At 36.3% G+C, this 25,904-nt stretch overlaps 1 pseudogene; it reads right to left on the bottom strand.

Annotated features, from left to right (window-relative positions):
• Positions 1–1,490: 1,490 nt before the first annotated feature.
• On the bottom strand, positions 1,491–25,365 carry LOC103673201 (annotated as a pseudogene).
• Between the last annotated feature and the right edge of the window lie 539 nt (positions 25,366–25,904).

Below are 25,904 nucleotides of genomic sequence, written 5' to 3'. Positions count from 1 at the left end.
ATTTGTGAATTTACTAATACTAAAATATGAAGTTAGAAAATTAGCCTGCCATTGGGGCGCCTGGGTGGCTCAGTCATTAAGCGTCTGACTTTGGCTCAGGGTGCGATCCCAGGGTCCTGGAATCGAGCCCCACATCAGGCTCCCTGCTCCACTGGGAGCCTGCTTCTTCCTCTCCCACTCCCCCTGCTTGTGTTCCCTCTCTCTCTGGCTGTCTCTCTCTCTCTGTCAGATAAATAAATAAAATCTTAAAAAAAAGAAAAAAAGAAAAGAAAAGAAAAGGAAATCAGCCTGCCATAAACTTACACATCAATCAAAAAGTAAAATAATAAAGTCATTTTTGACATTAAACATATAACTGCTGAACTATGTAACATAAATATTTTAATTTGTTTTAATAATTCTCATATTAATTGCCTACATGTCCGTGGTTGCAAAACAACCATAATTATTCAATATTGTTTTCATCATTTTAAATAAAATTTTTCATAATTTTTAACAGGGGGGAAATGCAAAGATAACCCTGTAATCAGCTATTTCTCTTATAAAGATAAAACGGGGCAAATCTTAATAAAAATGACCCATTAGGAGTCTTTTTTTCCATGCAGAGAATGCAAATAACAAAATAAGCAATTTTTTTTTTAAGTCTTAACAGGTCTTTCCCAATTTAGAAGTCAGCTACTCTGAATGGTTAAAATAAAAGCAATGACTTTATGAAGCTGGAACCTCTTCCCCTAAGACTGAATGTGTTAAGAGAGTGTTGAATGCAAGGAACTGAGCTGACAGGTCACATTATTTGATTTATACCCACATAACCACCAACTCCTTGTCTTTATAGATTTCAAATAAAGCTCTTTCGAGTCCTGATGATAGAATGAGAAAATCTCCCATCTGTAAGGCATTTCCATTTATGGGGTTTCTGTACCAGGCAAAACTGGTGAATCTCAAAGTTCCCAGGATTGTCCTGGAACTTAAAAATACTTGAAGACCTTGAGATAGGAGTGAAAGCTAAACTTCTCATGGCCTAAGAGCAGGGGACTGTGAGTGCAGGTGACCTAGGCCGGGGACACACCGAGGGAGCAGGAATATCATTCAAGGGAGTCTGTCTTATAGGTGTTGAAGGGCATGAACAGGCTTTACTCAGTAAAGAAATGCAATGGTATTTGCCCCTTACAAACATCATTCTAAGCAAGAGTGATGTTTAATACTATCATTTTTATAACAGACAATTTATATATATTTTTTCTTTTTTTAATGAATTGTTTAGTGAATAGAAATCCCCTTGAAAATTTCGGAAAATTTTTATAAAGCTTTTTTTACCAAAGGGTACAATTGTGGCTCTGGAATTCTTAGAATTTCCAAATGAAAAGCATATGTTTTATCCTCTAGTTAGTTTTGAATGTTATAAAGAAATATACTTTTCAATCAATTTATTGAATATATACTAACACATTACTAATACATCTTTGGCCTATTGCTCCTTAAATGTATAATCATACTTCATCATCCAATGCATATTTTCTGTATCTGGCCCCCTCGATGTCTCGAAATACCTCAATCACTGTGCATACCTGTGAGTCAAAGAAGGAAATTGAAAAAATTAAATCAATAAATCTTTGCTTATTTTCCTGAAGCATTTTTTTTTAAATGTGGACCCACTGCTCTAAAATAGACACACATTATTTTAAACACTTGTGGACTTTGGTGACATGAACAGTAGTTTTACATTTGGGAAGTAATTTTTATTCATTAACTCATTTTTTTTTTATAGAGATAGCCAGCGAGAGAGGGAACACAAGCAGGGGGAGTGGGAGAGGAAGAAGCAGGCTCATAGCGGAGGAGCCTGACGTGGGACTCCATCCCATAACGCCAGGATCACGCCCTGAGCCGAAGGCAGACACTTAACCGCTGTGCCCCTATTCATTAACTCATTTATTCTGTGAATGGGTAGCTGGGGTAAGGGACTGGACAAGAAATTCTAGAACCTGGAAGCTAGTTATTTGAAAGCAGCTGTTCAAATCATCAAGACCTAAGATAAGAAATTGAACTAAGGGATGCCTTGCTGGCACAGTGAGTTAAGCATCAGACTTTTGCTTTTGCCTCAGGTCATGATCTCAGGCTCATGAGATCAAGCCCTGCATCAGGCTCCCAGCTCAGTGCAGAGTCTGCTTCAGATTCTCTCTCCCTCTCCCTCTGCCCCTCCCCACTCATGCTCTCTCTCCCTCTCTCTTTCTTTGTCTGAAATAAATAAATAAATCTTAGAAAAAGAAAGAAACTGAACTAAGATTATTGAGAGACCCAGAAGAACAACAACTTTGGTGGAACATAACAACATAAGAGAGAAAATTAAAATAATCTGATGACAGAAGATTCAAGGTTGCGCGTTTTCAGGAAACAAAGAGTGAAAGATCTGAAAATATAAATGAGTAGCAAAGACAACATATCCCCTCCCGACCCACCAGAATGAAGTCTACTAGTTGAGAGAGTTTTCAGGAAAGCAGTGCTCTTAGGAGAGAAACAAGTTTGTGTTAATGCAAGAAAGTGAAGGGGGTATTTAGTAGGGCAGGACTGAGGGGAGGTAAAGGAATGGGCCATACGCAGAGCCTTCCAGTGATCAGGGTGGGGAGGTAAAGGGAGACCCGGGATTATGAGAGTGTCACGGTGCCTGAAATAACAGGGATAATGGACATAATAAAATCAGTCCTGGGAAATAGCACTAGAACGTTTGGGTGAAGGCCTGAGCATCTGGGATGAGAAACAGAAAGGGCTGGCTAACTTGGACACCTTTTTCTTTTTAAACAGCTTTATTGAGATACAATTAGTATCACATACATTTTACCTATTTTTTTTTAAAGATTTTATTTATTTATTTGACAGAGAAAGAGACAGCCAGCGAGAGAGGGAACACAAGCATGGGCAGAGGGAGAGGAAGAAGCAGGCTCCCAGCAGAGCAGGGAGCCCGATGCGGGGCTAGATTCCAGGACCCTGGGATCATGCCCTGAGCCGAAGGCAGACGCTTAACGACTGAGCCACCCAGGCGCCCCCATTTTACCTACTTATTGTCCACAATTCAATGGTTTTTAATATATTCACAGAGTTGTGCAACCATTACCACATCTAATTTCAGTACATTTTCATTACCTCAGAAAAAAACCCTAAACGCATTAGCACTCCTTCTCTATTCTCCCTCCCTACCTCCCCATTCCCAGCCATAGGCAACCTGAATCTACTTTTCTGTATCTGTGGATTTCCTTATTCTGAACATTTCACATAATAGAATCATAAGATAGGTGTTTTGTACGGCTTCTTTCACTTAGCAGAATGTTTTCAGGGTTCGTCCACATTGCAGCCTGTATCAGTAGTTGATTCCTTCTTATGGTCAAATAAGATTCCATTTTATGGATCTAACACTTTTTCATTATCCATTCCTCAGCTGATAGATTTAGGTTAGTTCTACTTTTGTGCTATTATGAATCATGGTGCTATGGACATTCATGTTCAAATTTTTGTGCGGATGTATGTTCTTATTTTGAGGGGGACATGTATCTGGGAGTGGAATTGTGATGGGCCATATGGTAACTATGCTTATCTTCTTTGAAATTGTCAAACTGTATGTTAATGTGACTGCCCCATTTTACACCCTGCCAGCCATATGTGAGGTCTTGAAAATCTGGAAGTGACATCATTTTAGACAGAATGCCTAGGTTTACTCTCTATCCTTATGGGGAAGGGAAGGGTTTACATCAAAAGTCAGGTCACCTTGACCCCTGTTATTGAACATAAGACTTTAGAGCCATTGAATGTTACACAGCATGATGCCCTCCCCTACTTTCAGTGTCCATTAAGGGAACCCAGCGCCACAGGTTCATTATAACAAACATTTCTACTACTCATGATAATCTTGCAAAAATAGCTCTGGCCAATCTGGCTTTACAGAAGAGGAATCTGGGCCATAAAGATGTAACAATGCACCCAAGTACTGATTGTCATCACTGATGGTATAATTCCACAATTATTCTCACAATCCATAGCGGTACAAAAACCTTGGAGTTGTAGTTTCCAAAACTATTTATTTAGGATAGTCTTACAATTATACTTCTGTATGTTTAGGAATGGTCCTAAGCACTGTAGTTGTCATTGGCAATGGCATATACATGCATTGATGCAGAAACATCCTTTGCAATGTGGGAAAGACTTCCACTAAAGTGTTGTGATGTGGCATTAAATAAGGATGACTTATATAATGGGAGTAAAAATTGATCATATTCTTAGTCATAGTGAGGAACCACATTTCAAATGACTTACTTTGGCAAGTGGTTATTAAATGTGGTTTGACGTAATGCCATAGGAAGAGAATTAGATAACTAACACCTGAATGAGTGTGAAAACTGGCCTCTTAATTGTGATTCACCTTTCTTAAGAGGCTGTAAGTTAGTGTACTATCCTCATCTGAAATTCGTCTTTCACACTGAAGTTAAACTATGTTGTTCTTCTCAATACATAAAAAAATGTCTAAATATGAAAAATATATGCACTGTGGTTCCCCTATTAGAAAACCAAAGAATATGTTATTTTTATTTTAAAAGATCTTTTCAAAAGTTCTAAGAGATTACTTAGAATAGTTATTTAGATTAAAATAACTTAAAATAAGGTATTGAGCATATGAATTATGCACATGGATACAATAAATACTATGAAATTGTTGCACATTACTGTGCAGAAAAATACTCAATGACAGAAAAATCGTTCACAATAAGTTTTAAATGAAAAATAGAAGCAGGTAGATTGGGATAGACAGGAACATCTTGATGAGAACATACATCTTAAAAGAAGTACACTAGATGGTAACATTGCTTCTCTTTGGGTCTGGGGATTTTCTTCCTTTTTGCACATAAGCAATATCAAAGTTTTCCATAATAGCATCGATAAAGAGAAAAGTAAGTATTTTTTAAAAATCTAAGATTCCAAATTATTTTGTCAATACCCTATGAAGAATTTTCTACTTATTTGGTTAGGGTTACAAAAAAATTTGACGTATAGATTAATGTTTAGAGTACAGTACTATCTGTAAATTTTTTTTCCTTATCCCTACCAAGATATGTGTGATGAGTAAAATTAAATAGGAAATTGGAATTGAGAGAGTTTATTTTTTATTTTACAAAAATGTGAAATTTTATGTGCATGATAACCTCTTGAATTTGTGGAAATGAAACAAGTAGCTTATTCTTATGAAAGATCCAATTTGTAAAGCAAAGTGATTGCACTACTGTTTCATGTATGAGCCATTCACTTCTCTCCAAGGGAAGGGCATGCTGACAAACTTTTGTGATCCAAGCCTGCCCCCTGGTGCTTGATCTGTACCTGCTGATGAAAATTCCTAGCCTGACAAGGCAGCGCCCTCTTCAAAAACTGTTCAGAAGTAACCTGTAAATGAAAATATGATAATCCTGAGGGTAAACGTTCCTGTAGTGCCCCAGGCATTTCCATTGGTGGCTCAAAACCACCACACATGCTTAATGATAAAATAAATAGTAACATGAGTTCTAATGGGACTGTAGAAAACTGAATTACTCGGGTAAATTATAAAATATTCTTAACTTAGAAAATAAAGAATTATAGACTTGGCAAATTTGAAGGAGAATCCTTTATACGAAATAATATGATCAGTTTTATTCACCAGGTGCCATGAAAGTTGTGTAAGCATCTTTTTGAAAGTCTATGAGTCTTGAACATCAAGTAAAATACATAAAAAAGCTGTCAATTCATCAAAGTATTTTGTCAATCAAAATTTTTTGTGTGTGTAATTCTAAGAAACAATAAATAGAATGGGGAATTGAAAGAGGAGATGTGAAATGAGACTATAAAGTGTTAAGAGTTGCTTTGTCAGCTCTTAGTCATTAACCCCTTGCTTTAAGGGAAAATCTTGTCATCAATGCTGCTTGGTTTTTTTTGTTGTTTTTTTTTTTACTTTTTTAAGTTTTTATTTTAATTCCAGTAAGTTAACACACGGTGTAATATTTGTTTCAGGTCTACAATATAGTGATTCAACACTTCCATACAACGTCCTGTGCCCATCACAACAGGTGCACCCCTAATGCCATCACCTATTTTCCCCAACCCCCAACCTACCTCCCTCCTAGTAACCATCAGTTTGTTCTCTGTATTTAAGAGTCTGGTTTGCCTCCCTCTTCTTTTTTTTCCCCCTGAATTCATCTGCTTTGTTTCTTAAATTCCGTATATGAGTGAAATCATATGGTATTTATATTTCTCTGACTTATTTCACTTAATATAATACTATCCAGGGGCACCTGGGTGGCTCAGTCATTAAGTGTCTGCCTTTGGCCCAGGGCGTGATCCTAGGGTCCTAGGATTGAGCTCCACGTCAGGCTCCCTGCTCCACTGGGAGCCTGCTTCTTCCTCTCCCACTCCCCCTGCTTGTGTTCCCTCTCTCGCTGGCTGTCTCTCTCTCTGTCAAATAAATAAATAAAATCTTTAAAAAAATAATAATAATACTATCCAGCTCCATCCATGTTGCTGCAAATGGCAAGGTTTTATTCTTTTTGATGGCTGAGTAATATTCCATACTTCTTCTTTATCCATTCATCAGTTGATGGACACATGTATGTTCCCATAATTTGGCTATTGTTGATAGTGCTGCTGTAAACATGTATCCCTTTGAATCAGTGTTTTTGTGTTCTTTGGGTAAATACCAAGTAGTGCAATTGCTGGATCATAGGGTAGTTATTATGTTAAGATAGGAAAACATGTTTCTTCTTCCATAGGAGGCAGTCCTGATACTGACATAAGGAAGCCAGGAAGGCATGTGGTGAGGTTGGTGCCTACAGGGACTCAGTTTAGATGGCTCAGAAATGGACTCAACAATAACAACAACACCCTGAGAGGCACAAGTACGAATGCCCAGTCCACACTGACATCACTGTATGTCTTTTGTGATGGCTTTAAATGTATTTATGGATGTCAACATGAACCATGTAATTTCATCCTTTTCTGAAATATTAAAGCCAGAGTGTTACGTTTTATGATTGTGTCACAAAATGAATTTTAAACATTATTAATATTACTTTCCAAAAATACCATGGACAACTTGAGGTCATCTAGAAGAGCTAATTTAAACAATCATTAATAAGATTTGATTTGGGACTCTTAAAAGTCATCAGTGAAAGGTCTGTGTGTTCCTACATATCAAGAATTTGGCTACTGTGAGTATGATTGCATTTAACATGGGAGTCCAGATATTGCTTCAAAATCCTGGTTTCAGTTCTTCTGGGTATACACCCAGAAGTGAGATTGCTGGATCATATGCTACTTCTGTTTTTAGTTTTTAGTTTTTTATTGTTTTCCATAAAGGCTGCACCATTTTTCATTCCTATCAACAGTATACTGAGCTTTCCTTTTCTCCACATCCTTGCCACCACGTACTTTTTCTTGTTTTGATAGTCATGGTAACAGACGTCCAAACTCATCAAATTGTGTACATTGAACATGTGCAAGGTTTTGTCTATTTTTTTAAGATTTATTTATTTATTTTAGAAAGAGAGTGTGTGAGCAGGGGGGAGGGGCAGGGGAAGAGGAAGAGAACCTTAAGCAGACTCCCCTTCTGAGCAGGGAAGCCCATGGGGGCTTGATCCCATGACCCTGAGGTGACGACCTGAGCTGAAATCAAGAGTTAGACACTCAACACAGCTGAGTCACCCAGGCACCCCAGGGTTTTGCCTCTTATCCCTCAAGAAAGCTGTTTGGAAAGTATTTATAAGAAACAAGGTCTGAAGTTCCAACCTCGGAGAAGTGAGGTTAGAAGCAAAAGGAAAGCCTCTCTAAACTTGTCCTTTATTTTCTTGAGAGCTTTAGCCCTCATAGTTATCAAAATACCACAACAAGCTACTGCTTACATCAGTGAGTACAAACAGGCGGAACAAAAGAAAAAAAAATCTTATTAGTTCACTGCAGCTCACACACAAGATGTTTATGAACTATGCACTTGGCCAAAAATGAGACCCAACTAACAGTTCACATAAAATCCAGAGCTATACAAGACGTAAAACTTATCTGGCATTGCCAGAATCGAAAATAAGAAACAGTTTAGTGAATTCTAGGGGTGAAAGGAATTTAAGTATTAAGTTATCTCACCCTACTTCTTTAATTTACGTATAAGAAAATAGGCCCTGAACATGTTAGTGGTTTCCAGTAATGGAGACAGAAGCAGAGCCAGAAAGGAGATGAGTGGTCAACCTTAAACTTTCTTGCATCTGCCCATCTCATCCTTACTCACTTTGTAAAATAAAATTTTAAAAAAAGAGTCCACCAATCCATCAAAGGCCTGTTCTTCCACCTGTGCACTGAAACTGTGCTCTCTCTAGGTCTTAGATGCTTTAATTGTTGTTTTCCCTCCTTCACCCTTTACCTAGATCCTTCTCCCATTGTGTTTAAATAAATCCAAGTCTTTAGTATCTAAAACAAAAAGAAAATAATCTCTCCCTCCAGCAAGTACACTCTGCCACGCACTGCCCTACCTCCCTGACATGTTCATAACCGAATGTCTTGAAAACAATTGTGTCTTGCTAGTATTTTTTTTTTCACCTCCTACCTGCTTTTGGATCAAGTACAATGTACGTCCTCTCTCAGAGTTTCTTCCCACAGATCTTGCTAAAGTCACCAATGACTTCAGTGTGGTCCTAAATTCAGTGGAGGGAGGGTTTTCAGTTGTTACCTCTCTTAAGATTTCAGCAATGTCCAACCTTATTACATGATTTGCTGCACCTTTTTAAAAACACTCCATTCTTTTTACTTTCAACCTCCACCTTTTCCTGGATTCGTCTTTGTTTTTGCCTTGTTTTTGTTGTTACCTGTCTTACTGGTGATTTATTTTCTATCCCATTCTCCTCCTAATCTGGGCCATTAGTGATTAGAGTTCTTCAAGGTTTGGGCCCTGGCTTTTTTTTTCTTATTCTAAGCTCTGTCCCTGGCAATCTGGTACTATACACATGGCTTTACCTACAAAGCGCATACTAACCAGTATTCCCAAATTCACACCCACCTGTCAGACCTCTCTTCCGAGCACCAGACATGTCCCTCCAACTACCTAATTGACATCTCCTCTTTGATCATTAAAAGACTTTTTGCTTAAAATCCATGAATAAATTCTTATCATCTTATAATTAAAGAGCAGAAACTTACCTTATGACCTGCAAGGCCTTGTACAATTCGACCCTTACTAAACTCAGAGGACGTTTGCACTAAACACCGACTCACTCTGTGCCCCACTCAGATTAGCTTTTTCCACCATGTGCCCTCCATGGAGAGGAATTTTGCTTTCTTGCAAACCCCTTTTCTTGGTTTCCCATTCTCTCTTTTCCCAGGTATTTCTATTTGTCTTTCAGATTTCAGTATTGATGTCACTTCTTTAGGAAAGCTTTGTTTGATCTCAGCTGGTATTTAAAGGATAAGTTATACTGATGGGTTTTTCTAGTAATTATTTTTTAAAGTATTATTTTCCCAACACACAGCAGCTTTTTTCTCGGTATAACAAAAGTTAATACTCTGTGTTGCTGAATAGCAAATAGACAATTTTTTATTCCCACTTGAAGAGTTATATTTTGCAAAAGTGTTCATAAATAATAGCCTTATTTTGATTTTTTCAGTATAAAAAAAATGGCCTTGATGGCATATTATGATGTAATGCTATTGTTTATAGAATGATTAAAGGTCAGTATTGAAACCTGATATTAGCTGCCATCTTATAGATATGAATGAACGCTCACCAAACATTTATTTTACTGCACTGGATACTGTAGCTAATAAGCCAAGGAATAGACATATATTAGGTGCATGTACTGTTTCTAAACAACACAAACTAAAGAAGATAAATTATCAATACAGTTTAGTATTTGCTAATTTTACTACACTCTTCCATTGTATATATGAAGAGAAGTCATAGGTTTTGTAAATTCATTTTGAGTAAAGTTAAAATATTATTTTATAATAAAGGGCCTTTTATTTAAGGTGGCCCAAACAATGATATTAAATATTTGCTATAAAGAGAATTATAAGAGTTTTATTTTCCTAATACTGAAAGTGACTTAACAAACACTTATTTCTATTAACTTGAAAGAAAAAACCTTTCATACCAGGTTATCAATTATGAATTATTGGATAATTATTCTTGATAACACTCACTATAGCTGTAATTGCATTCTTATTTGTGTCATTGATTTTGTCTCCATTAGCCTGTAAATGCCATGAGGGTAGGGGTGCCTGGGTGGCTCAGTCAGTTAAGCATCTGACTCTTGGTTTCAGCTCAGGTCATGATCTCAGGGTTGTGAGATTGAGCCCAGCATTGGGCTCTGTGCTCAGCAGAGGTCTGCTTCAGATCCTTTCTCTCTCCAGCTCTCTCTTTCTCTCTCAAATTAATAAGCAAAATCTTTAAAAAAATAAAAATAATAAATAAATGCCATGATGGTAGAGACTATTTTCTTTTTACTTATTTTTTGCTAATGCCAAAGACAGTATCCGACATTTAAGAAATATTTATTAAATAAATTGAATTACAGTTTTTTAATCAGAAGTGGATTTTGTTATGCACTTTGGCGTCAAACTTGACACTGATGCTCAGATCCTGATAAAAGAGTCATAGTGATGATTCAGATTCTCATGAGCATTTGGCCAGCAAATCATTAATTCTTTTTACAACTGCTAGAAGTACTTGACTCATAGCATGTGCTCAATACATTGCAGAATGATTAACAACAGAAGGTAGTAATCACAGAGGAGATGGACTATTTAATTTCTTTTGTTCTGTACAAAATGTTTCTATTTTAAGGATTACAAAGATTAAACAATTAAATATGTCTATCTCAAGTGAAAAAGAAAAAAAAAAGAAACAAGTGTTAGTGAGGATGGAGAGAAATTGAAACCTTTGTGTGTTGCTGGTGGTAATACAAAATGGTGCAGGTACTGTGTGAATAGTATTATGATCCCTCAATAAATTAAACAGAATCACCATATGATCCGGCAATGCCACTTCTAGGTAAATAGCCCAAAGAATTGAAAGCAGGGATTAGGACAGATACTTTTACACTAATGTTCACAGCACTATAGCCAAAAGGTAGAAACAGCCCAAATACTGTACATTGACAAATGAATAAATAAATGAAATGTTTGTAGTATATTCATTCAGCAGAATATTATTCAGATTTAAAATGGAATGAAATTCTGAGACATGCTACCACATAGATGACTCTTTAAAGACATGCTAATTGGCAAGAATGCAGAGAAAGGGGAACAGTTTTACACTCTTGGTGGGAGTGCAAACTGGTGCAGCCACTCTGGAAAACAGTATGGAAGTTTCTCAAAAAAGTTAAAAATGGAGCTACCCTATAAGCCAGCAGTTGCACTACTAGGTATTCACCCAAAGGAAATAAAAGTGTTTATTTGAAGGAGCACCTGCACCCCAATGTTTTTAGCAACATTATCAACAATAGCCAAAGTATGGAAATAACCCAAATGTCATTGACTGATGAATGGATAAAGATGTGGTATAAATACAATGGAATATTACTGGGCCATCAAAAAAGAATGAAATCTTGCCATTTGCAATGACGTGGATAAAGCTAGAGAGTATTATACTAAGCAAAATAAGTCAGAGAAAGACAAATACTATGATTTCACTCACATGTGGAATTCAAGAAAAGATGAACATAGTAGGGAAAGAAGAGAGAGGCAAACCAAGAAACCGACTCTTTACTATAGAGAATAAATTGAGGGTTGCTGGAGGGGAGGTGGGCAGAGGGATGGGTTAGGTGGATGGGGGATAGGTTAGATGGGTGATGAGCATTAAGGAGGGTGCTTGTAATGATGAGCACCAGGTGTTGTATGGAAGTGATGAATCTATAAGTTCTACTCCTGAAACTAATGTTACACTGTATGTTAACTAACTGGAATTTAAATAAAAACTGGAGAAAAAAAAAAGAAACTACGATTATTTCCAAATGGTGATACTCTAATTTCATCATCCCTTCTCTGTATATAATGGTCATTCTACTTTAAGTAAGAACTTTTTTCTCCCATTTATCTATTTATTTATTTTTTCATAGTATACTCGTAGATTTCCATCTGATTCAAAGAGATATAATAAGATAGCATACATTTTCCCAAATCTGGCCAGTGGGAACCCCTTAAAGCTTGGTTTTGTGTCTTTTGACATGTCTCCACAATCTTCGAGTACTTTATTATTTTCATGTCAAACAAGAAATTCCTTCTCATACTTTTCCTGACCTAGCCCTAGAACCAGCAATTTTTCCACGAAATTCCTGTTTCTGTTAGTAAGGATTAGTATTTAGAAATCAAGGTCATGGGTCTAGGTTTGCTTATTTGTTACTGGACCAATACAGCACAAGGGCTCCCTTAGTGAACAGAGCTAGAAACACACACACACACACACACACACACACACACCTTTTACATCTATATCTATTTCTATGTCTGTCTTATTATCTAACTGTATTGAAAACTATGAGTTCAAGCCAATATCTCTGATTCCAATATAGCACAAACGCTCATTTTAGCAATCTCCCTACCTTATTTTTAAACTCACCTCTCTGATTGTGAGAAGCCTGGCTCCCATTATCCTCAACACATTTACTTACTGCTCAGTCCTTCTGGTAATATGAATCTCTTGATCTTGTTGGACCCCTCCCTGCTCAGTCACTTCCCTCTCCAGGCCCTGGCCCTTGCCAGGCCAGGTCCTATTTCTCATTTCATGTACCTAACAGCTTTTTGGCTAAATTATCCAGAATGGAAAGAAGTAAAGAAAGAAGGGAATGAAAGAGGAAAAAAGGGAGAGATAGAAAGGAGTAGAGAGGAAGTAAGGGAAGTAGAAGACAAAAAAAATATAGAGAGAAGGAAGTCAATAAGTTTTAGGATAATGCAGCAGAATTTGAATCCAGGAGCATCCGACTCCAAATTCAGAGCACTTTCTTCTACATAATGTTATCTCCTATGGCAGGTCACATCTGAGTGTGTGTGTGAGTTTTTTATCCAGCTCCAATACTGCAGTGTGATTTTTACCTAGGAAAAATGATTCTCTCTGGAAATTTCTCATCAAACCATGCAAAGTGTGTATATGTGTGTGAGTGTGTGCCCATGCATACTTAATTTACCAATATAAAATAAATTACACCTCCAAGTATAAAATGCTATCATAATGTAAATAATCCTAAAGCTGTGTATTTTCTCACCAAGATACATTTTCTCAAAGGGGTGAATTTGGAAGATAAAAGATGATAATACAGTGAAAAGACAAATCACTAGGAGTTACTGAACTTGCTTCCTACCCTTTGCTCTATCCTTGCTTGCAGACCAGCTGTGTGACTTTTAGCAAGCCAACAAAACTGTAGGTGTGAGTTTTTGTTCACTCTTTAAAAAAAGCTCTAGAAATGATCTCCGTCATTCATATACTTGAAAATGTTATGCAATCCCTTATCTTTGTTTGACACCATTTAAAAGGGGAAATTTTCAAGGATGTACACAACGCAAGTATGTGGCACCTCCGATATGAAACTCAGCAGCCAGAATATGTGAACTTGTTCAACAAGGGAAGGACCTGACAGGAAGAATGTGTGGCTTCACTTAAGAACCCTGAAAATGAATACAGTTACTTCGTGTAAGGTCCTAATGCAGTTCAGTAACCTTCCTACACTTGTAATTAAAAAGAGGAAAATATTAAGTAGGTCATATACTGAACTTTCTGAGTTAACTTAGAAAATTTTTAATCTCCTCTACACAATTTAGCTGTCTTCATTTACATTTTCATAAGAGATAAAATTAGCACCAAGCATGAGGAATTTAAGAAATCGAAATTATGTTCTTAAAAAATTGGCAATGTTGATAAAACATTTTTGAACTATATTGCATAGGCTTACAAATGTTTAAATTGTTAGAATTATTTTAGAACTAGACTGGGAACACCATTTTATATTAAATTTTAAAAAACCAAATTCATTAAAGGTCTGAATGAGGCTTTTCTGTACACAGAAACTCAACAAAGTCTATCCTCATATATAGCTCAGAAAGGTTTATGGTCAAATAAATGTGAACAATCCTCTTCCTTATCTGCTCTTTATTTCTATAAATAAATGTTTGTTTATTTATTTATTTATTTATTTATTTATTTATTTATTTGCAAAATGGTGTAAAAAGAAAAAAATCCCTGATTTTTTATGAGTTTCCTGTCTTGAAAAATGTAATCTGATAGGTGATACTAATAAAATTTATCATTTTAGAATATACGATTTTTTACAAATGTGTAATTATTATATTTGACTCATTAAAAATAGTAAGAGGATATCATAATGGTACATACATCCCAGGCTACTTACAGTTGTTTTCACCTCAGGCTTCCTTGAAGTCTGGGCATGTGGCTCATCCAGGTGGTGTGAACTACACACGGATAGCCATGCCTTTCTTCATCCAGGCCAATTCCTGTATCTGACCGCATCAAATAGTAAACCAACTCCACACAGACACTTATTTTGCATTTTATTTTCACTTTTTGCATTATATGTATTTCTATAAACTTCCATAGTATTTTTGGACTGAAGAGTGAGTACATGTTAATTAATCAACTGCTTAAGAAAATAATACTTTCCCATCCTGTGCTCTTTGGAGTGGATTTTGTCATCCAGTGTCTATGGCCTGAATGACAGCACTATGGATTAATGGGGTTGATCACAGGTGGTCATAGAGAGTTTTCCTTATTTCATCAATAACTACTTTAGATGTATCTTCTGGGCCCTGAGGAATTATGTGACAGTAATAATAGTTTACTAGCTCTTGGAAAGTCTCTATAAGTTCCATCCAAAAGGCATCCCCACCAGCTGTAAATATCAGAACACAAATATTATGAGCTTATATAATTCAGTTAGGTGGACGAATTCTACTGTAAAGGTAACAAGGTGATAGAAGAAATCCTTGTCTTCCATTGTTGAAGAAATATCTTCACAGATCTATCAAGGTAAAATGAATGGTTTAAATCATTAGGATGTGTGAGAGAGACAGCAAATACCCCTATATAGATGGTGTCCCCTTCTCTTTTCTTCCTTCTGTATTTCTCTTCCCCCCTACCTTCCCTGGATGCAGAAACCATTTTAGTGGGCTTTGCTCTATGACAGTTGCCACTTTGAATGGCTACCCAGAGAAGGTGAAATAATCCTCAAGGTCAAGGGCACCTTTCCATCCTTTTGCAGTCTCTCAGGCACATGCACACCTGCAGTGTCTGTCACACATGGGAACCCATTAACCCTGTTCTTTCTAAAGAGCTGTAAATGGGAAGTGTTGGAGAAAGGGCTATGTAGTCCTGGCCTTTACACTGTTGTGGGTTGGGTTTTTTTTTAAACTCTGACTGAAATTAAAGACTATATTCCAAACACTCCAAGCTCAAGTGAATCAGACAGATCTGACCCCCCTCTTGGACACACTGACTTATTTTCTACTGCATCTAAGATTCTCTATACCTTGATTAGCTATGCTTACATAATCAGCATTGTTGCTACTTTTCAGGATGCCGTACTACACATCATAGAATACACATTACATACCTTTTTCAACTCATCAAAATGTTCTTAACAGAAACTTGAAAAGAAGATTACTAAAAATACTCCATAGAACGCAGCAAAGTATTTTGAGGCAACTTAATGAAAAGTACAACAGTGGAAGGTCTATAACAAATGTTTATTTCCTTCTAAACTCTTCTTAATATGCTATAGACACATTTTGACACTTGATGACTGATCTTCGGGATCCTCATTCGACTTCCTTGCATTTCCATTAAGAACAAGAAAATTATCATTTCATAAGCCCCAATTTTTCTCCTTTCTCTTCTTTGAAACCTTAAATGACCAAGAAAAGAATATTTTTAGATGGCTTCCTCTTTGGAGTAAAAGAGGTAAGTTTGGGTGATGTTGTTTTTGAAATGTGGACATTGATTTCACAACTCAAGTGTCACATGCAGGGAGCAGAGTATGAATATTTATTTGTCCTCATCTGCTCAGCCAGCAGTGCTGACAGCCCTTTCTTCTGAAGTTACCAAAGCCAACACCTAGGTGGATTCCTAGAGGGCTGGAGTTGGCAATGACATTGTTCAGACACATTGACATGTAAAATGAGTGTTACAACAACATAAGCATTTCAGCCCATGGTGGCATTACCTTCAAGGTTTGCCTGGAAATAGAAATTTCTCAATTATGCTCTATTAAGCACTTTATGTTCTCTCTTTTCCTTAGCTTGTGAAACTCTAAAATGCTTGATCTGCTTAATATTTTAGATTATACTGATGATAGAATGATAAATAGGCTTAATTTTGCCAACATAGCATATGGTGACTGTTGAGGTTGTTTCATGTGTGTGTTCTTAATTTTCTTAATGAGCCCCTGTGCCTCATGGGAGTAAATTGACTATTATTTATATTGTTTTCGGATGCCCAGAGGCTTAAATGTGATTCATCTGGGGAAGGAGAGCTTACTTTCTTTTTTTTTTCCTTAAACAGAGCATAAAAAATGTAAGATAAAATGTAGGTCATTGAAAATAGGATTGATTAGTGACTTGACATCTCACTAAAAAAACAGGGAGACATGAACTCCAAAGAATGGGGCCGTGTCAATGTCATAGTCAGTTTAGGCTGCTATAACAAAGTGTCACAACTTGGGTAGCTTATAAACAATAGAAACTTATTTCTACTAGTTCTGGAGGCTGGGAAGTCCAAGATCAAGGTGCCAGCATGGTTGTATTCTAGTGAGGACTCTTCCTGGTTCATCGCTGGTGTCTTATTGCTGTGTCCTCACAGGGACAAAGGAGCTAAGGCTCTGAATCCTCTTATAAGGCTCTAATCTGTTCATGATGGCAGAGCCTCCCAAAGACCTCATCTTCTAATACCATCCTATTGGGCATTAGGATGCTAACACAAGAACTTTAGGAGGAACACATTCAGCCCATAGTAGTCAATATGGCAATATTTAAGAAACTCTACCTTCCATACCATTAGGAGAATGTTTCCTTAACAAAACTACAGAGAAAGGGAATACATCTCAAAATGGAAAATCAAAAATCTCTATGTAGGTGTGACTCCTAAACCTATAGATTTACCTGAGAGAAATATGATCACTAACCAGATCAATGGGAACAATTTTCTTTGACATTTCCTAATAATATCTGAGATCCCCAGAACCCCTGAGTATATCCAGGCTCACTGAAAGATGGCGGTGAAGCTGTATACCAAGAAGACAAAGATGGCCAAGCATGTGAACAGACATGGAACCAGTCACAGAAGCAGTTACCACTGAAAACCAGTAAGTCATGGCCAAGGTAGTTGGCCTTAAATTCTTTTCCTTGTAAGTGACTTTAGGAAATCCTTTCTTTGGGACACCTAAAGACCATGAGATTTGGGATATTGTAATTTGCTTAAAAATGTGCTGGGCATATGATTCATCATTTATTATTTGGGTGTGTCGAAGTAATATATTTTCTTTATTTCTAGATCTGAATTTAATTTCTGACTTGAGGCCTGTTTGCCCAATATGAATTTCTTAAACTAGCTCATTATGCTTCTTCCATTTGTCCTTTTCTTGTGAATTCTTAGATCAAATCAGAATTGTCTGGCAGCCTGGCTCACAACTCCATGTTAATCTGTCCTTCCCCTCTCCCAGTTCTGTCCCAACCCTCAAGGTTTACAAGTCTGCAGGCTGCCAAAAAAAAGGACGAGTTCTTCTAGGTGATTGTTCATCCACTGGCGGTGGGAAGGGAGAGGCCTGCTTCTTGTTCTTTTTTGCTTTTTGGCAGGAACAACATGGGAACTCACTTGTTGGTACACATTCGGTTCCCTAGCAACTCCTTGGCATCGCCTCTGAGGTTCCAGGCTCTTTGTAGGAGTTTTAATTGCATCGTGAACAACCCTATATTCTTACAGACTTAAAACAACACAAACATTTATTTTTCTCATGAATGTGTAGGTTCAAGCAGGGCAGTCCAGCTATAGGAGGTGTGTTGAGTTCAAGTCTGTTCCAATGGCAGCCAGGGCTCAGCAGTTCACTGGGATCTGCTCTTATCATAGTGGATGGCAGAAATCCGGGAAGAGAATAAGAAACACATGATAGCCCTTAAGGTCTTCTCACTGACTCACTATCTCTTCCTCTCCTATTCACTCACCAAAGTAGTCATATGGCCAAGCATAGCTGAAATGGTGCAGTAAAGTACACTCCATGTCCAGTAAAGTATGGCAAAAGTCAGGGTTAAAAAAGTAGGTAAACATGACAACATAAAGGTCAGATTCAATCATCCTTCCTCTGTAAATCCCACTTTCAAATTCAAATCCCATTTGGAAGTAGAAATGAGTCAAACAGATGGCAGGTCAAAATATTATCTTTTCTTACAGATAAGATTTATTGGAGAAATCAGAGTGACTCTAGGCTAGACTGGACTTCCAACTATGCAACTTCATTGGATATTATTTACCTGCCCAAAAACTCAGAGCCAGCAATTGTATTCTGAAATGAGGAAGAAGATACTAGACAGACATGGCTAAAACAGAAAGAACCCAGAATGAGATTCACACTCAGAGATAAGTTCTAATTCCCAGTCTCACCCAGACAGTGTCTGTATACCATTTCTTTTTGAGAAAGAAAAGTGAGAGATAAGAAGAACCTATATTCCTGGGAAGTATGGAAGTTTGGAAGTTTCCAAACCACTTTAGAATTATAAGTGAGGGATACATATTCTGCTCTAACGTATCTCTCTTCTGATTCCCATCATGGCTCCCATTCTGTTTCCCTGGATGCAAGTCTTTTCAACTTGCCTTGGAGATCCCCTCACTGTTGCCTCAGCTTACTTTGCAACCTTCTTGTATCCCTCTCATCTCTCAATTCACCAAAATAAATGAAGTGAAGGATCTTCTCTACTGACAATGAGCCATGTGGGAGAGGTAGAAAGAACTGTACACAAATCATACAATTTCTGGTTTACTACACATCTATCAGTCTGTTGATTCAAACAGTCCTAACCTGGCTGTGAGCAATGGTGAGCAAACAGAGTCACCCTTTATCAAATATCCCTCAGACAACAGGATGAGCTCAAATATTTGCTTCCCTCTTCTCTGTAGGGATTATTCCAGGCTTGGGGAAAAAAAGTGTTTCCCACCTCTTTTCTTTCTCAATTCTCTTGTCCTCTGGGATAGAATACACCATTGTGTCTGTTTGTACCACCATGCAAATCTGCATAAGCTCATCTCCAGATTGGTGTGTTTTCAATTTAGGATTTAATATCTGGCAGCTTTGCTTTTAGGGCAATAGTCATAGTTTCTTTTTTGCCAACATAATGAAAGAATAGAAATATAATACAGGGAAATAGGTAGGAATTAATATTCCACCAATAAATACTTAGGTTCTACCTCAGAGAAACCATATATATTGCAGTCATTCTTTTTTTTTTTTTTTTTTTTCATTTTGTAAATATTCCGGAACCTACTTCTAGCGTTCTGGTAATGATTGCTATTCCATAGCCATCAAGATAGGGATGACCTCATCCTCATTTACTTACAACTTACTAGGCTATTGATTTTCCCTTCTTTTCCATTAAATGTCTTCTTCCAATGATTGTAAGAATGTTTTTTAAAACATTTTTTTTTAATTTTTAAGTAAATGTTTTTAAATGGAGAGTAGGAGGCTTTCCCTAGTTTTGTAATATTTCAAACCAAGAAGTATATGTATTTCAAACCAAATTCCTTTTAAGATAATACAGAATTTTTATCTTTGGTACATTCAAATGGCTGCAAAAATTAAAACATCAACAACAACAAAAATCTAACACAAGATACACAAGTCTCACTCTATTTAAACAAGTGAATGTGCAATATACAGAAAAGAAGCTCATGTGGAGTATTAATATGTTAATGCATGCTGTTTCTAGTAAATTTACCAAATAATTCCATGTAGTTTGGAATTGTTGCTTTATCCTAGAATTTTCTGGGGATCCCACTTTACTTTGTCTTCCACAGCTGTATCACATCCTAAGTGACTCTCATATCCAGATTTTTTTTTCTTATTTATTTGATTTTACTTTTTCACCAAAGGCAGATAATGGGGTTACTTTAGGATATTGCCTCAGTAATTCTGGTGTGTGAGTAATGCCATGTGAAGTCTAACTTTTAAAATACTTTCACCAATTTTCCTCTTCAATTAAAAACCTCATTGTTTAAGAGCACCCTAAATTAGATTTCCAACAAAAATGCGTGATGAAGCTACATGTTTATTAAATTTTGAATCATTTTCAATATTCGTTATCTGCCCAGACTTTTCTTTATACAGCTCCTACCTCCCCACCAAGTAGTAGACATTGACACCCTGCCTAGCACTTGATAACCCCCCAATTTGGGAGCTGGACTTTGTTTCCTGCTTCCTCAGCAGCTGGCCGAGACCCAGAGAGAGGATGAAGCCCCCCTAGTTCTAAAGCCTTTATCAACAAGGCTAGCAACTCAGGCAGTAAATACACTGCTTGTCAAACTTCTTTGGAATTAATCATATAAATTAAGAACCAAAAACTTTCCAATTCTTTCGATGGCTTAAAGTAGGCTTAGAAGAGGGTAGTATGGCATATGTTTGGGAATAAGAGCAACTATAGGGTAACCATTATATTCCAGGATTGAGCCTTCTCTTCAAAACTGTGTCATTAATAGCATTTTTCCTGTTTCTAGGTGATGAACTAAAGCTCAAAGAGATTTTAAAAGTTTTCTGAGGCTACAAAGCTAGCTAGCAATGAACAGATCAATAATTCAAATCCATGTGTCCATTTTTTTTCTCTCCGAACCTATAGCACTTTACATATTGAAGACCTTACATCAGCCAAAGGTAGCAAAGTTGGTAATTTTAAGTAAAAACAGGAAAAGATGTATATTTTGTTAAAAAGAGTAAACCCAATAGCAGAGCTATGAAATCTGCCAGCATCTCTTTTGAGCCCTCTGCAAAACATATATTAGAAGTTTTCACCGAGAATATTTTATTCCCTTGCAAAAACTTCACATTTGTTACTATAAACCTCTGTGACTAAAGTTAATTGTTCACACTTGCACTGTGTATTCCAGAGTTTGTAGAAAATATTTCTGAATATCATTGAAAAAGCAACCAAACGGTAGTTCTAATTCCAGAAATTGCAGGGTAAAACGTATCAGACTGCTTCTGAAGCAGATAATTTAAAAAGTCCAAACAAATATAACAAAAACAGGTATTTGAAGGCCCTGGAGACAAAAGAAGAATGGGCAAAAGCTAGATGATTTATTTCAGATTGAGGTACCAGGGGACAGTTCTGGGGCTTGAATGACTTGAAACTGAGGGAAAATCCCAGAAAGGAAGTTAGTCACAGAAGAGAGGAGGCTGACAATCTATGTAAAATCCGTGTGTAAACTCTTCTCAACTTCTTGACTGACCCTGGACTGAGTATATACAGAGGAATTCAGTAATAATCAAGCAGACCAGTGACAACCCAAACTAGAAAGTGAAAACGGAGAAAAAAAAATTATTTTGTTGCCCATTGAAGAGAGATGAAGTTTCAAGTACGAGACTTGCTAAGTGAGAAGATCCTGGATAAATCCCAACCTTTTCATTAAAATCTCAGGAGGGTCATATGGTAGGAAAATACTATGTGCCAGAATTAAGAGATCTGCAGTAAACTTGAAAAAGATATAGCCTGCCAAAATATAAAACCAAGTCTCCAGAAGAAAAGTGACAAGTCTTTTACCAAGGATTCAGGAACTGAGTTAGCAAACTATAACAAAAATTAACACTCTTCAGGGATAAATAACAGAATCCAGAGTCTCTAAAAATATTAATGGCAATATTACTTATGCGATAAAAAATTCTGGACATGCAAAGAATAAGGAAAAAGTGACACATAGCCTAGACACAGATCAACAATATAAAAGGAACCTGAGATGATGCACATGTTAGAATTAGATGACAGGCAATTTAAAGCAACTATTGTATAAATATGTCAAGATATAAAGAAAGTAATTATCATAATTATTTAATGAAGAGTGGGTCTCAAGGGAGAATCAAAAAACCTCAAGAAACTTCAGAGAAAAGGACAATATATACAATGAAGAAAGCTGTCAAAACCAACAAAAACAAGTTAACTGTCACAGCCCAGAGAAGCATAAGGACACATGACAGTTACACATAGTATAGTATCCTGGATGAGATTCTGGAACAGAAAAAGAATATTAGGTGAAAACTAAGGAAAGCTGAATCGAGTATTGATTTTAATTAAAATAATATATTGATACTGGTTCATTAATTGTAACATAAGTACCATACTAATCTAATATGTAAATAATAGAAGAAAAGTTATACAGGAACTCTCTGTCCTATATTTTCAATTTGCTTTTGTAAGTCTGAAACCGCTTTAAAAAGCAAAGTCCCTTAAAAAATATACTGGATGTACTTTGCAACAGATTGGCGATGGCAGGAGAAAGGGTTAATGAATTTGAAGAACATCAATAAGAATGACCCAATCTTAAAAAAATCGAGAAAGAAAAATTTTAAAATATAGCCTCAGGGATTTATCAGACAATATCAACATGCCTGGTACACAGGTAATTAGATTCCCAGAAAGAGAAAAAAGAGAAAAAAGAAAATGAAAAATTTTTAAAGATGTAACAGCCAAAAATATTTCAGGTTTGGAGAAAACACTAACCTACCAACACAAGGATCTTAACAAACTGCAAGACAAGAACAATAAAAGCTATACCTAGATGCATCACAGTCAAACTGATAAAAACCAAAGATAAATATATATATTTGCCAGAGGGAAAAACACAGCATATTTCAAGGAACAAAGATACAATCAATGGCTGACTGCAGATAGAATCAGTGAAAGTAGGTAGCTTTTAATGACATTTATGTTAATGAAAATGAAAACAAAATTTTCAATTCAAATTCCCACATCCAGTCAAAATAACTTACAACAGCCACATAAATATATTTTTAGGTAAACAAAAGCCAAGAAGATACCTTTCTCAAGTCCTGTACTATAAGACATGTGAACAGGAATTCTTCAGGCTGTAGCAAAGTGACACCAGATAGAAATCCACATCTACAGGAAGGAATGAAGACTATCAGAAATGAGACTACACATGTTTTTCTTAATGTCTTTAAAACAAGTGATGGCTCAATGCTAAAACTATAGCATTGAAATTTGAGATTTATAATAGAAGTAGATTGAAAATCTATTAATCCATAGAATGGGGATGAGTATATAACATTATTTCAAGTTTCTCACATTTCACATGAAGTTGTACAAGATTAATTGTAATTCTCCTGTGGTAAGTGAAAGATGACCTATTGCAATGACCTATGGCAAAAGACCGAAGTCATACTAAGCAGTTTTCGACAACCACCATGAGATTAAATTTGAAATCTGTTACAGTGTTAGCCAGAATAGTCCCAAAATTTTGGAAATTAAGCCACACACATCTAAATAATTAATATGATAAAACAAGAAATCCTAAGAGAATTATAGAAGGTTTTGAATTTAATTCTTTTTTTAAGTATAGTTGAATATAGTTGACACCCAATGTCACATTCGTTTTCAGGTGTACAACATAGTGATTCAACTTCTCTATACAATATGCTGTGCTCCCCACAAGTGTTTGAATTTATTTCTGGTCACAACACAACTTATCAAAATGTGTGGGATGCAACTAAGATGGTGCTGAGGAGGAAATATATAGCTATAAATGTTTTAAGAAGAAAAGAAAGTTTAAAATTAGTGATAGAATTTTCCATCTTCTGCAGCTAGAAAAAAATGAGTCACTTATATCCAAATTAAGTAAAAGAAGGAAATAATAAAGATAACAGGTATTAAAAATACATAGATTTATTTTTTAAATAAGTAGAAAACAGACAAATTAATAAATATAAAAGTTACCTGTTTTTTTTTTTAAAGATCAGTCAATTGATAAACAACTAGCAGGACTGGTCAAGGAAAAAGCAAATTAAGAAATAGAAAATCGCTAAAATCAGGAATTATAGCAGGAATCTCATGAAAATCCTATCAAGAATACATGTGTAATAGTGGAATATATGAACAACTTTATTCCAACGAACTCGAAGGCTTCAATGATAAGGACAATTCTTTGAAAAATAAAACATATCAATACTGTCATAAGTGGTAGGTGATGAGACACTAAATTGTACACCTGAAACTAATACTGCACTGTGTGTAAACTAACTGGAATTTAAATAAAAACTTGGAGAAAAAGAATTGAAAGCTCTATACCTATTTCTATATTAACGCATTTGAATTTATCAAAAAATTCCTCCAAAGGAAAGTACAAGAAAATACATTTTGTAGCATATAAATTCTTTTAATATTAAATAATACCAATATTAAGCAAAGTCTAAAACATTGTCTGGTAGCTCTTATCAAAAAAAGAAAGAGGAAGAAGAGCGAAAGACAGAAGGGGAAAAACTTCAACTTAGTACCATTAGTTACAATAGTATGACAATAGTCCAATTTTATTATTTCATTCAACAGTAAACTTGTTTCCTATGGAGGCTCGTACAACTTGTGTCCCAACCTGACCACTCTCGTGAAACATTTTGGGAGTGCGCACACTTACCTTTTTTCTCGCCACCTTATATCTGCACGGATTTTTTTCTCCTCTTCCAAGATTTCTCTACCTCTAGATGGCCTAGCTCATATCTAAGTTATTTTAGCCACAAATTTCTATAAACCGTAGTGTTGTCATGAAATTTGAAGTGGAGAGGATGCTTGGGTAAAGCTTGGAGGAGAAGGTTGGCTTAGAAAAGCTTTGTAATTGATTTTAAGAAAATGATCGAGTAGTGATGCTCTCTGTGCTTGGGTGAAAATCTGGGCCTTGAATCTGCCAGATTATGACCTTCCCAGGCCACAGCAAGAAATGCACATCTAGTTTTAAAAATGAAATTTTTATTTTTTTAGCTTTGAGGCATTTTATTATAAAAAGCTGGCACTTAAATATATCAACTAATAAGAATTTAAAATTCATCACACATTTACTTCATGTTTTTTATCTCGACCTGCTAGTAAATCTTTAGCTTCATTGATTTTGGCTGTGGTACAAGGAGCCAAAATTGTCCAGGTGATTTAAAAGCATAATCCATTGATGAGTATTTCATATTGTTCCTTTACTGGCAGCAGGACTTATGCCTAGCATTAATACTGCTCCTCATTTTGTCATTTGGGGTTCAAACCATCTCTGTAATAACCACCCCTGGAGGCAGATTTTGGTGGGCTTTGAAAAACTTGTTTTACTGGAGGCTCCCTATGTTTCATGGCTTGCAAAACGTAACAGCCTGCAAATCGTGCAGCAGTCATGACCAGTGCACTGGCCGTGGCTCTGGCTCAGCTCCTCAGCCTCGCCTGAGAGGACGGCTCGTCCCAGCCCAAAGGCGGCAGCCACCAATTCCCATGCCTCTAGCCGATAGCCATGTGGCCACCACCAGCAGGCACCAAACCAAAAATGGAACTTTAAATAGTAGCACCATCAAAAATAAATGGTTGTTTTGAACATTTACTTATATGAATAGAATCTTTACTGGATTGTAACAGTAGTGTTAAAAAAAAATCTCCTTATATTAATCTGAATATTGATACAATTTTTCCCGATTTCTGTTGCAGTATCATTGCCAACTGTCTATAATTTTCTACCAATATAAAGGTCATTCTGCAAAATTATTATTTTTTTAAACATTTATTTATTTATTTGAGAGAGAGAGAGAGCACAAGTGGGAATGGCAGAGGAAGAGGGAGAGAGAATCTGAAGCAGATTCTATGATGAGCCCAGAACCCGAGTTGGGGCTTGATCTCAGGAC

Source organism: Ursus maritimus, unplaced genomic scaffold (genome assembly GCF_017311325.1).
Source record: "Ursus maritimus isolate PB19 unplaced genomic scaffold, ASM1731132v1 scaffold_4, whole genome shotgun sequence".
Lineage (NCBI taxonomy): Eukaryota > Metazoa > Chordata > Mammalia > Carnivora > Ursidae > Ursus > Ursus maritimus.
Note: the sequence above shows the minus strand (reverse complement) of the source record. Positions and strands in the feature narration are given on the sequence as shown.